Below are 12,824 nucleotides of genomic sequence, written 5' to 3' on the forward strand. Positions count from 1 at the left end.
AAAGTGTATAAGGGGTCGTCAAAATGGAGATTGAAGTCCCCAAGTATGGAGAAGTTAGCGGATGAACTAGCTAAGTTGGCAACCGAGTCTGGAAGAGCTTTGCAGAAATTCATAGAGGGCCCAGGAGGTCTGTAAATTAACATGCCTGTGAATGTGAGAACAGGGCTGAATTCGATAGTGAATATGAAATTCTCACAATCTGCAACAGGGCTACCCAGGATTCTGCAGGTCAGTTTTTGTTTATAAATAATAGCGGTTCTGCCACCTCTCCCTACAGGACGGTCCATCTGTGTGATGGCATTGCCCGGGCGCAGGGTTTGGACGAGGTCCGGATCTTCTTCAAGAAGAATAGAAATTTCAGTAGCATGGCAGGGTAAAGATCTACAGTTTATTAAAAACATTTTAAAATTCAATTTCAATTTGTTAGCGGGAGGCGAATTAAGTCCTAACTGGTATCCACAATGTGGGCATAGTGGACGAGGGCTGTGCGGTGCAATGGTGTGTTTACAAGCGTCCACCTGTGAGGAGTTCAGATGACGAAGTGCCTCTGGGCTATAGCAAAGCTGCTGGAAGGCTCGGGGACCAGGGTCTGTGGCCCCTGGCCCTGGCCGGCCGCAGACGGGCTTTCCTTTGGCGCGCCAGCGGCGCGCCCGCTGCACGTCTGAGGAGGCATTGCTTTTTTATGTGCTCGAGTGGGGCGGGCGACTAGACCACTAACCCTGAGCCCCAAGATGGCGTCCCCGTCAACTATCTATATGGCCCGGGTCTCCCTCCGCACAAACGGGAACCCCCGCGGCGGAACGGGGAGGAGGGGCGTGAGAGAATTACAGCGGGACAGAAAGGAGAGCGAATAGCGAGGCTAAAAGATTAAAATACAACTAAAACAGTAAAGGCAGGTACATAAACTTTTTAAAAATACAAGAGGACTGTGCAAATAGCAAATACGAAGTGGCAATGATAGGAACTCTGATGCCCTCAGCGCGTGCCTCTGACTAACAGTGCCGCGACCAGGCTAGATGTCTTTTTATGTGCTCGAGTGGGGCGGGCGACTAGACCGCTAACCCTGATCCCCAAGATGGCGTCCCCGCCAACTATCAATGTGGCCCGGGTCTCCCTCCGCAAAAACGGGAACACCCGCGGCAGAACGGGGAGGAGGGGCGTGAGAGATTTACAGCGGGACAGCAAGGTGAGCGAATAGCGAGGCTAAAAGATTAAAATACAACTAAAACAGTAAAGGCAGGTACATAAACTTTTTAAAAATACAAGAGGACTGGGCAAATAGCAAATACGATGTGGCAATGATAGGAACTCTGATGCCCTCAGCGCGTGCCTCTGACTAACAGGAGATCCATTTCCTATCTTGAAACCCTCTCTTGGGAACAGACTCCCACCCTACCGGAGGCTGATAGACAGTCTCAAACTGTTCAAGAAGAAGCTCAAAACCCACCTCTTTAACAACTAGTAACCCGCATACGACTCTTTCCCTCCACTGCCAGCGCCAGGACACTCCTCGGAGTAGCTGTACACTTTATAAATTGTTAAAACATCACAATTTACATAGTTAATAATCAATTAAATAATTAGTAAATTAATTATTACTTAATTACCTTCCCACTGTATGCCTCTACAAACCCAGCAGCCCAAACCCAAAATATAACTAATAAATAAAATTACACAATTTACATAATTATTAAATCAAATAAGTATAAATCAATTTTTAATTACTTAACTGCCCACCCCTATAAATCTAGCAAACCGCCTCACTAAAAATTACTATTCACAATTAAATTACAAATTATAAATAATTTCAAATTACAAACCATATTCAAAAATATTATTAACAAGTATACAAACACATAAAATTAATATATGAACAAAAAACCATTAAGGTAATTAAAAAAAAACAGATGTTTTACCATTATATTATTAAAAACGATATTTACAACAATAGTAGTCTAAACAACATTGCTTGCCTGAAGGAAGAAAAATAAAAAAACATCGATATTCTGGACAATTATATATCTCCATCACAAAAATGTTTTACTAGATTCCCTCCCCATATTTCTGTATCCCGATATTTTGTCCAAATACCCCTTTAGCAGCTTTTTTTCCAAACATAAAATCAAATACACACAATGTTTCTTGTATGCATGTTATGTCATGTATAAATGTAAATTCAATTACTTTATAGTTGTTTATGTAGTAGGCACTCTAATCATTAACATTAATGGGGAGCCTTTAACATTCAATTGCATTATTAATCACATCTATGTTTTGCATATTAGGGTAATCTGATCAATCACAAAGCGTTCAGGCATGCCAAAGATAACAGTCTTTCAGTCTGTTGTTGCGATTACTGAACCTGGCCCCAAGAAAGTGACGTCTCCTCCCTTCCATTTTCATTATGTATTTTCTTGTCTAATATTTCTAAACGACCTTACAGGGAGCCTAAATCGAAGATAATCTGAGGAACCTAGGAGTGGGAGTTGCTTACAGCATTGCTGTCAGTTTCACCACTCCTAGCGTTACTGCCATGCCAAGGGGAATTTAATACATTCTGTGATGCCTTCTGGTTGCTAATTTTATGTAGCAAACACAAGGAGATGATGGACGGAGAGCTGAAACGTTTCAGACACTCCCCCCAGTCACAGATCTGGGTTGAAACCATCATCATTCTTTAGCTCAGTTCGCCACCCCACCCTCATTTTACGTAACATGGCAACTGCTTATTTATTAATGAAGATAGACAACAGTTGTGAGCACGCATACGAAATTGTTTCACAGAGGATTTAGGGTAAACGGAAAGAAACTTCACAATCACTGCGAACAACATCTAAGCACTAACAGTATTAAACATCTGACTTCTCGATCCGACTGTGCTTAAACGGCCATTATAATAGTGGTAATGTTTGCATTCAAGACCCTGTGGCCAGAGGAGGAGCCAAGATGGCGATCGGAACGGTCGCATAACCGCCTCGCTCCGTGATCTCTTCCTCCCCGCCGCCTATCCTGTATTTCATCCTGTTCGGGGTGTTCCGAATTTGGTCACTGAGGAAGAGCCGTCACTTACCATCCTTTTTCGGGGCTCTGGCGTGCAGTGATTCCGACGTTCTGCCCTGGTCACTTTGTTGGCCTCCCCGGCCCTGATGCCGGGGCCTCGAGTGCTGTGCCTGCCCGGAGATGTTCGGAGTGCCGGCGGTCCGGAACCAGTGGAGAGACCCGATGGTGGGAGCCTGAGAGCCGCGGGCCGGGACCCCCGGGGCGGACCCCCCCCCGCTGGTGGGCCACCCCGCATGTCCGTTCGCCTACCGGCCCGAAGAAGAGAAGCCGCGCTGTCCGGCACCCCTCAAGTGAGAAACCCACTCCTGTTGTTAGTCCCGCCCGGGATCCGGTGCTGGGCTCCCCCCGAGTGCTGTGGGGAGCACGCCCGTTCTTCTGGTGACTCTCCTTTCTCCGCCGAGCGCCTTCCGCCGCGGTTTGGCGGTGAGCCCTGGGGCCGCCGGTGCTCCTGACGTACCTGGAAGAACCTGCGGCGATGGCGGAGGGTGCTGTACTTAAGATGGCGGATGGCCCCTCGGGGTGTCTTTCTCCTGGAGACAGGGAGGTTGCCGCATTTGCTTTCTCCAGCCCTCGTTTGGTTTGGGCGGCCCCTACTCGGAGTGCTATCTGGTTTGCTCTGTCTGCTCTGCGGATCGACCTGTCCTTGAAATGTCGAGCCTTGGAGTTGCGGATAGCTGCCATGATGGCTCCGCCATTTTGTGACGAAGTGTCGTCTCCCCGAATTGTACTGCCTGAAACTTCGCCGGCGGCTGTGTTGGGATCTCCGGCTGGGTGCTCGATTCTATGGGATCTAGCGGACCCGGTGCCGATGCTGCAGTGCTTTCTACATCCTGTTTTCTTTGCTTTGTGCTGGACGGCCCAGATACTGTGCTTGGCCACGTGGATCTTTGAGGAACTTTTGCACTCTGACTGTTGCCGAGTTCTCCTGGTTGCTTCTAGTTTGCCGGGACGGTGTTTTGCGGAGATCCCACCGGCTTTTCCTGACTGGTATGGACCCATTGTGTTCTGCTGTTTTTTGGCTGTGGCGGGGTTGGGAAGCTCGACTCTTCACAAAAGTGGACAGGGGTGATCGTGCCCGGATGCCGGTGGGACCCCTTTTTACTTGGCATCTCCGGGCCTCGTTATTCTGGATGGTTCCTGTTTACATCCCGGTGTAGGCTTTTCTTGACTCTCCTTTTCGACCTCGATTAGTGCATTATTGTTGCGGGGGGGTAGTGTTTTATGTCTCGGTCGCTGGCTCCTCTCCTCTCTCTTTCTTCCTTTTCCTCTCCTTCCTTTTCTTATTCCCCTCTCTTTCTTCGTTATAATTCCCTTTCTCTTTTTCTATATTTCGGGTGACTCTGGGCGACAGGCACGCTGTTTAGTGGGGTAGGCCGTAGCCATTACAGTGATGTAGGGTGGGGGGGGTGTTTGTTATTTTAGTTTGTTTTATTCTATGGTCCCTTTTTTGCCTTTTTCCAGGGGGTGGGCTATGTCCCTTGGTGTTTACTCGTCTGGTTCGCTAGCGTCTGCACTTTCTCCTTTTTCGGGGCGGGTGGGCTGTACGTGTGGCGTCCACTTTATTTGTTTGCTGGTATTCTTCCTCTATTCTGCACCTGGTATGGGCGTGTGAGGTCTTTGGGCTTTGCCTACTGTGGTCGTCTGCTTGCGTGGGGGGCTATTTCCCTCCCGCCCCCCCCCCTTCTTTTCTGTATATGTTGCATGACGCGCTGGTAGATATGGTTGCTGCCTCCTTTATATAATGTAAAATGAAACCTCTTTTATCCTGGCGATGTAACGACTTTATTTGCATCCATCCTGTCTTCACCCTATCATATACATTGCTTTGTTATTTTGATTCTCCTGACTTTGCTGTGGAAAAATACAAACTGGGGGGGCACTACCAACCAGAATATAAGATCCTTAATTATTGCCCGGCGATGTCGCCTCTTGAACCCACAAAGAAGTTAAACTATTGAAGAGGCAGGCGCTGGAGACTGGAAGGCAGGAAACAAGGTTTTTATTCGCTCCGGAGGAGAACACAACGAAAACGGACAGAAGGTATCGTTCTGAGGTGCTCTAACTGCATCCCGGAGGCCTGGCCTCTTATACACAAGTTTATCTCTTTATTACATGTAACACATTCTCGTTGATACTTTGATGTACGGAAAGACATCCTCAGAATCCCCCCTTCCCAGCCCGTTCCCATGCAAGGCTACAGTGGAAGTCCCCGCCCCGTTCACAACAGGTGATGATCATTGCGCAGCTGGGTATTCCGCCGATTCACGGAGTGTGCGGGTTTCGATCGGATCTCGTGGGATGGGGGGGGGGGCTTTGATCATCTCGGGGGTCCTTTGAGGAGGGAAGCTTCCTATTGTATGGGGAGGGGCAAGAGATTGGTATCGGCAGAGCTAGGTGTCGGCCTGGGAACGGGGAAGACAAACGGGCACACGGGGAAAAGGGGTTTGCATCAAAAGGGCCGGAGGTCATGACGGGGAAGCAGGGAGGTGTCGCGCTGGGAACAGGATGAGGGCCTGGGGCAGAGCAGCGCCGAAGAGGGGTTTATGACTCAAGGCAGGTGCAAGCAGGGGGGGGTTGCCAGCGAAGTTAGGAGAGAGAGAGAGAGACGCGCTGGCTCTCGGCGAGAGCAGGGAAGCCATGGTGTCCAAAATGGCGGCTGTTTTACGCGCACAAAAGGTTTAAGGAGAGCAAGAGGGCGCCGATAATGTTGACGGTTTTCAGCCTAACTTTTAACAGTCCTCCCTTTTCAACATATCTAGCCAACTTGCTTACTCAATGTCAATTTTCATCAAATTCCTAACTTCGGTATCATATAATGCCCTCATATGTTCGCTTCCAATGTCCACAGTTTTGGGAAAAATACAACTCGCACATAAAGAACACATAGGTGGCAAACATTGAATTCCTAAGCATAGGCCACATATTACAACTACGGGAATCAGGATAATGGTGAGCAGTCTCCAGCCCCAGCTTTTGACGGTGTCCCAGAACCAACCACCAAGCGACCATTCTTCTTGCTCTTGGTGAACTTCCGAAGAGAGTCTGTGAAGATGTTCGATGGCTTTGTACACTGAGGGTGAGTTGTCCGGTATGTATGTACAACAGCTGGCCCCAATAATGCGGCATGCTCCTCCACGGTCCGCCAGAACCACATCTAGAACGAGGCGGTTCTGAAGAGCCACCAAACGGACCGCTTGGAGCTCGGCAGTGTTGTTGGCAAAGATGCCCGCTGTGATGTTCATGGTTGTCTCGACTGCCTGAGTCAAATGTCGGATGGCACGGCTGTTTGCCATCGGGCCCCAGAGGGGGACGAGTCCTTTCATAGCATCGAGGAACTGTGCCCCTGTTGAGTCGGCTTTCTCAACGTCTTTGGCTCGTTTTTGTCTGTGGTGATTCGCTGGGGCCACATAAGTTGGAGGAAGGACGAAGGAGATGTAGCAAGTGCCCCCCCAGCCTTTGGGGAGCCAGGTGTAGGCCTTCGTGCCACAGATGAAATACATGTTTGGGGATGACACAAAGGAAGGTGGATCCGTGGAGTCCAAAGTTCTGGTAAAGCGGCAAGCGCTGTGACCCACCAGCTGTGTCCCAAGTCCTTCTACACACATGTGGCCTGTGACGTTGATGACCGTCAGGGCCACAGTCAGAGTGGCAGCCGTTCGTTTCCGCAGATAAGAGAAGGTGGGTCTGGTTGGATTGTTGAACACCTGCATTTCGATTCGTTCTTTGGCCGGAATGTCCATTTGGATTGAGTCGCTGGGGGTCAGCGGGCAGAAGTGTGTCTTTGTCTTGTTTCGCCCGGCCCCATGAGAAGAATGTGCTGCAGCTCTGCTGGAGGTGGCATTTCCCGTATAGCTCTCTTGCAGGAGGATCAGCCAGGCAAGGCAGGAGCCGTGGACGGAGAAGGGTGAAGGGATGAATGGTATTGAATGTCCAGTGGCATGGGGTAGCAACCCACAGATCCAGCAGTTGGTGGCGTTGGTGGCAAGATTGTGCTGGTGAAGTAGCTGCACGAAAGAGTTGTTCCAAAACTCCTTTCGCCTCTCTCTTAGTTGAGGAGAGAGCGAAATTAGATAATGTTCCTTCATGGTGGTAGGCTGAGCAGTGGTTAGGAATGTTTCGTGAGCAGGTGCGTGTTCTTCCATAATCCAGAGCGTAGTCATGAGGAGAAAACAGAGGAGGATTACGATGAAGAGTGCAATTGTCTTTGAGCTATGGAGTCTGTCTGTTCTCGGATTTCTGTAGTGGGTATTTCCTGTTGTCTCAGTCGGCTTCTTGTTTGGCGCTTCCATCATCTTCTTATCTGGCGCTTCCATCATCTTCGTCTTCAAGGTGCTCGGTAGTGGGCAGGACCACAGACTCAGTTTTAGCTTCTCTCCAGGTAACCCTTGGTAGTTTGGGTCACCGTTCTGAGATTCTTTAACCTAGTCCGTGGCCTACTTAGCCGAAGCTCCCTCCTTTCGACGCAGGAAATACCCTTCTCGAGATGGCACAGTGGGGTCAGGATGTTTTGAAAGTTCAAGTGTCTCTGTATCAGGGTAGCAGTTCAACGATGGTCGGTCCCGGTTCAGGAGCTCTTCTTGGGTGTTGACGGTGTCTGTCGTGGCCAGGGCTGGAGAGACCTTTTTGCAGTGATGAGCGTGCAGCCAGTGTTTCTTCCCCTCCACTCGAAGTGCGGTCCGAGTGGTGATCAGCACTTGCCAGGGGCCCGTCCACCGGGGTTCCAAACTCTTTGATCGCTGAAAGTTTCGGATCAGCACGAAGTCCCCCGGCTGGATGGCGTGACCCGGACCCCTGGAAGCATCGGGGATGGCCTGCCGCACCTGCTGATGAAGGACAGACAAAGTTTCAGTCAATTTGTACAGATAATCAGACATTAGGACATCCGGAACGTCATGAATGGACGTTGGTTTCGGGGCAGACCAGACGCTCATGGGTCGACCGAAGACAACTTCATAAGGGGTTAAGTGATGTCGGGTGGGGGTAGAGCGCATCGATAGCAATGCCAATGGGAGGGCGTCTGGCCATTTCAGGCCCGTCGTAGCCACTATTTTGGCCAGTTTAAGCTTTAGTGTGGCGTTGTGTCGTTCGACAAGCCCAGCAGATTGAGGGTGGAAGACTGCGTGGAATTTCTGTTTGATACCCAGCCCATTTAGGATGAGCTGGATAACGTTGGCTACGAAGTGGGGGCCATTATCACTCCATAAAACACGACAGAGGCCATAACGGGGGAAAAACTCCTTTAACAGGACCTTTGCAGTGGCCATAGCGGTGTTGTCACGGGTTGGATATGCTTCCACCCATTTGCTAAATGCGCACACCACGACAAGTACATATTTCAGGCCTTGGCATCTGTCTAGCTGGATGTAGTCCATCTGCAGGACTTCAAATGGGTGGTTTGGGACCCCAAATCCCCCCCGGGGTACTACAGTTCCCTTCCCGGGGTTGTGTTGCAGGCATATTAAGCATTGTTGGACCAGGCGTTTGGCGGAATCTGGGCTCTTGTCATTGTGCCAAGCCCTGGAGACAAGTTCGATCATGGGGGCTGATCCTATGTGGGCTGGGGAGTGTGCCATGGTTAATATGGGAATCAAGTATGAATCAGGTAGCAACCATCTGTTCGTGTCTTTTGTCCGCCAGCAGCCTTCATCGTCTTTCAATCCCACCCGTGCCCATTCAGTCAATTCGTGTTGTGTGCTAGCCGTTTGTATGTCTCTAATTGTGTCCTTGGCGTCAGTCCAGTTTTCTGCTTGTGACCTGGTCACGTACATACGTGTTGTCGTTCTATTTTCAGCTGTCGTTCGGGCGGTGATGTCGGCTAGTGCATTTCCCTGTCCAATAATGTCTGTCACCTTCTTGTGTGCCTGGCATTTGATAACGGCAAGTTTGTTGGGGAGGAGGACAGCTTCGATTAAGGCGGAGACTAAATCCCCGTGCAGAATGGGTGTGCCGTGTGAGGTCAAGTATCCTCTCTCCCTCCAGAGGAGCCCAAAATGGTGAACCACCCCGAAGGCATACTGGCTGTCGGTGTAAATGTTCGCCGTGGTTCCTGTTGCCAGGATGCAGGCTCTCGTCAAAGCAATCAGTTCCGCTGCCTGGGCAGATCGCTGGGTGATGCGGGCTGTTTCTACTACAGTTCGAGCCGTGGTGACTGCATAGGCAGCGGAAGTGGTACCATCGGAGAGTTTGATGCAAGAACCGTCCACCCACAACTCCCCGTCGGGGTCAGGGAAAGCTGTGTCTCTGAGATCGACCCTACTCCTGGTCTGTTCGTCCGTAAGAGTCACGCAGTCATGTACGGGGTGCACATTGGGGTCGTTCTCTGGCAAGGGTAACAGAGTTGCTGGGTTCAGGGTGGTGCATCTTTTCAGGGTGATATGGGGGGCAAGCAAGGTTAGTTCGTATCCAGTCAGTCGTGCACTCGTCAGATGTTGCGTCTTGGTTTGGTTCAGGAGGGTGTCGACTGCATGGGGTACCAGCACCGTGAGGGAATTCGAGAGTACAATCCCCTCACTCTGTCGGATAGAGACTGCAGCAGCAGCTACAGCTCGAAGGCAGGCAGGCAAGGCTCTGGCGACAGGGTCAAGAGTGGCAGAGAAGTAAGCGCACGGTCGTTGCTTAGGACCGATGGCCTGGGTCAGGACAGATAAAGCGCACCCCTCCCTTTCGTGAGTGTAAAGGGAGAAGGGCTTTCTGTAATCAGGGGTACCCAGGACAGGGGCTGAGCAAAGGGCATCTCGTAGTTCTGTGAAGGAGGTTTGACACTCAGGAGTCCAAGGGAGTGGGAAAGGGACGTCTTTGTTTAGGAGAGAGAGCAGTGGTTTTACAACGAGGCTGAAGTTTGGCAACCATTGTCGGCAGAAGGAGGTGAGGCCTAATAGGGAGCGAACCTGCTTCTGGGTTTTAGGGACAGGGGTGTCTAGAATGGTCTGGATTCGATCAGGGGTGAGTTTCCTTACATCTTTGGACAGAAGGTGGCCTAGGTAAGTGACCTGGGGTAGGCAGAATTGCAACTTCTTCTTGGAGACCTTGTGGCCATTTTCCGCAAGGAAGTGCAAGAGTTGAATGGTGGCGGTAACCGCTAGAGGGGTGGTGTCGGCTGCCAAAAGGATGTCATCGACATATTGTACCAACACCACCCCGTCGGGTAACCGGACTTGGTCTAGTTGCCTTTTGAGGGCCTGGCTGTAGATGCTAGGGCTCTCCGTGTAGCCTTGAGGGGCTCGGCAAAACCTATATGAGCGGGATTTTAGGGTAAAGCCGAAGAGATATCGGCTGTCTGGGTGGATGGGGATGGAGAAGAATGCGTTCTTGAGGTCGATGACGGAAAAGGTGGTGGCAGTGGATGGAATCAAGGTCAGGATGGTGGTGATGTCTGAGACCACAGGGTACTGGGGTACCACCACTTTGTTGATCTCTCGGAGGTCGATGATGAAACGGTATGCTTTCTCATCTCCCTCTCCCTGCTTCTTGATAATGGGCAAGATAGGGCTGTTGCCAACGTTGCTAACCACTTCCTCTACCACTCCTGCGTCTATCAGTGACTGGATAATCATTACCAATGCCTTCTCGCCCTCTGGCGATATCCGATATTGTGGGAGTTTTGGGAGTGTTGCGTCTGGTCGGACAGTAATGTGCACTGGGTCAATTAACATACGCCCTACGTCCGAATCCGCTTTGGCCCACAGATACGGAGGTAGGGTGTCAAGCAGGGACGCGTTGACGTCGGTGATGGAAAACATGTGTCGGGGGGAACAATGTTTAAGCAGAACGGGGTTGTCGTAAAGAAACACTCGAACTCCATCTTGAGAACACCTAATCGTCGCTCGGAAGTGTTTCAGTAAGTCAAGTCCCATAATGGCGTCAGGGCTATTGGAGGAAAGCAAGAACGTGGTGTCGGTGGTGTTGTTTTCTACGTCAAAGAGAATCGGGGCAGACAAAGGGTTGGTGGAGGGCGTTCCATCGAAACCTGTCGATGTTATGAGTGAGCCAGACAAGGGTGCCCTTGGAATCAGTCGTTTAGATAACGCACTACGTGTTGCGCCAGTGTCTACCAGAAATGGAGACTTGGTACCCAGGACCTTAGCAGTGACATAAGGGCCCTGCTGGTCAACATAGAGCTCGACTGGATCCCTCCCTCGCCCTTGGCTGTCCTATGCGAAGGTGTGAGTGTCGTCATAGTCAGATTGTTGATATTGGTTCTGTCTGGGTCGATCGAACGTATTCGGTCTGCTTGATCTGTCATTAGTCGCGTCATTTGGGGGCCCTCGTTGTGGTCCCTTAGGTCTCGGTCCGTTTGCTACATCCCTGGGGTCTCTGTTCCTGATCATTTCCAGGAGAACTGGGCACTGGGATTTCCAATGGCCAGTCCCTTTGCAGAAAGCGCACTGGTCATCTCTAAGGTCTGTGCGTCCACTGTAGGGAGTCAGAGTGCGGTCCTGGGGAAATGCAGTCTTAGGGACGTTTGTCTGGTAGTTTCCCCGGTATTGGTCTCGTCCTATAGTCACCCCTTGCAGTTTGGCAATCATCACCCTCTCTTTTAAGTCTTTCTTCTTTTTCTCTGTCGCCCTATCGTTTTCATTTTTCTGATGCTCATAATATTGGGCCATTTGGAGAATCGCTGTAGGTTTGGAGGCTGCCCAACTACTCTCGCTGGCCTGTAGTTTCTGGGAGATGTCCAATGATAGGCCCTTAACATAATTCTGGACAAACAGATGGTGTCCGGTTGCAGTGGTCATGTCCTGGCCGCTGTAATCGGAGAACACCGTTTCAAACCGGGAGAAGTATTCCGATACATCCTCCTGGGGTTTTTGGCGACAGGCTGTTACTATCGACCAGTCCACTTTCTTTTCTGGGATTAGGGTTTTTAATTTCTCTACAATTTTATCTGGGAGGTCTAGAATGGATTTCAACGGCTTTTGTCCTGGTCCCCGTTGTTTGTCCAAGTCATCGAGTTGTGACCAGGTATGTCCGAACAGCTCAAGGTGGTCGACTTTCCGGATTTGCTTCCACACATCAGCTGGTAGACATAACCCGAAGAACAAGTCGATGTCAGCCAGGGTCATGATAGTTGAACCCAGGGCTGTACCCAATTCAGTATAGAAGGCAGTGGGGTTTTTACGTAGGTCGGGTAGAGATTTCCGGAATGTCAGTATCTCTTGCCGGTCCCATGGCTGGTAGACCCAGTTGTATACTACCCTTCCCTTCGCATCTTGGTTGTTTGCATCATCGTGAGTCCCTGTACCCCGAGGAGGAACCCAGTAAGGGGCAGCCTCACGTATCGGCATCATGGTGTTAGATTGCTCGGTTGGTGGTTCGGTCACTACGGGGGCCGCGGATTTAGCTCCCGGCTTTCGTTCAGTGAGGTGGCGGAAAACCTCAAGCGTACGCGTAAGGAGGTCCGACACATCACACTCGCCCTCATCCCCGATATCGACCTTCCGGTACAGAGTCCTTAGGCTCTCGGGACCTTTGTCTCGATATCGGTCCTCGTATGTATTCAAGACATGATAACACAGTCGTACGGTAAAATGTCGTCTGTGACTCCCTGTATACGAGCTGAACATATCTGTGATGTACTCTTCATCATCCTTCCTTTCTACCAGTGTCCTTGCTATTTTGTCGATCCCCGCTCGCTCATCTTTGTCTAGCCTGTTTGTTCTTGCAAGGCCAGCCCCTCGAGTCTCATGCTCGTCTAACGTTGTCGTTGATGCGGGTTTTAATACAAGGGGTTCGGCTGGCACAGAGGCCATTGGGGCCGACGCTGC

The 12,824-nt window shown here is 50.5% G+C and overlaps 1 protein-coding gene across 1 annotated transcript in view; it reads right to left on the reverse strand.

Annotated features, from left to right (window-relative positions):
• DHX38 (DEAH-box helicase 38) overlaps nucleotides 1-12,824 on the reverse strand; it is a 1,077,951-nt gene that overhangs the window by 1,055,536 nt on the left and 9,591 nt on the right. The gene's annotated exons all lie outside the window — the stretch shown is intronic.

Source organism: Lissotriton helveticus, chromosome 12 (genome assembly GCF_964261635.1).
Source record: "Lissotriton helveticus chromosome 12, aLisHel1.1, whole genome shotgun sequence".
In the NCBI taxonomy this organism is placed as follows: Eukaryota; Metazoa; Chordata; class Amphibia; order Caudata; family Salamandridae; genus Lissotriton; species Lissotriton helveticus.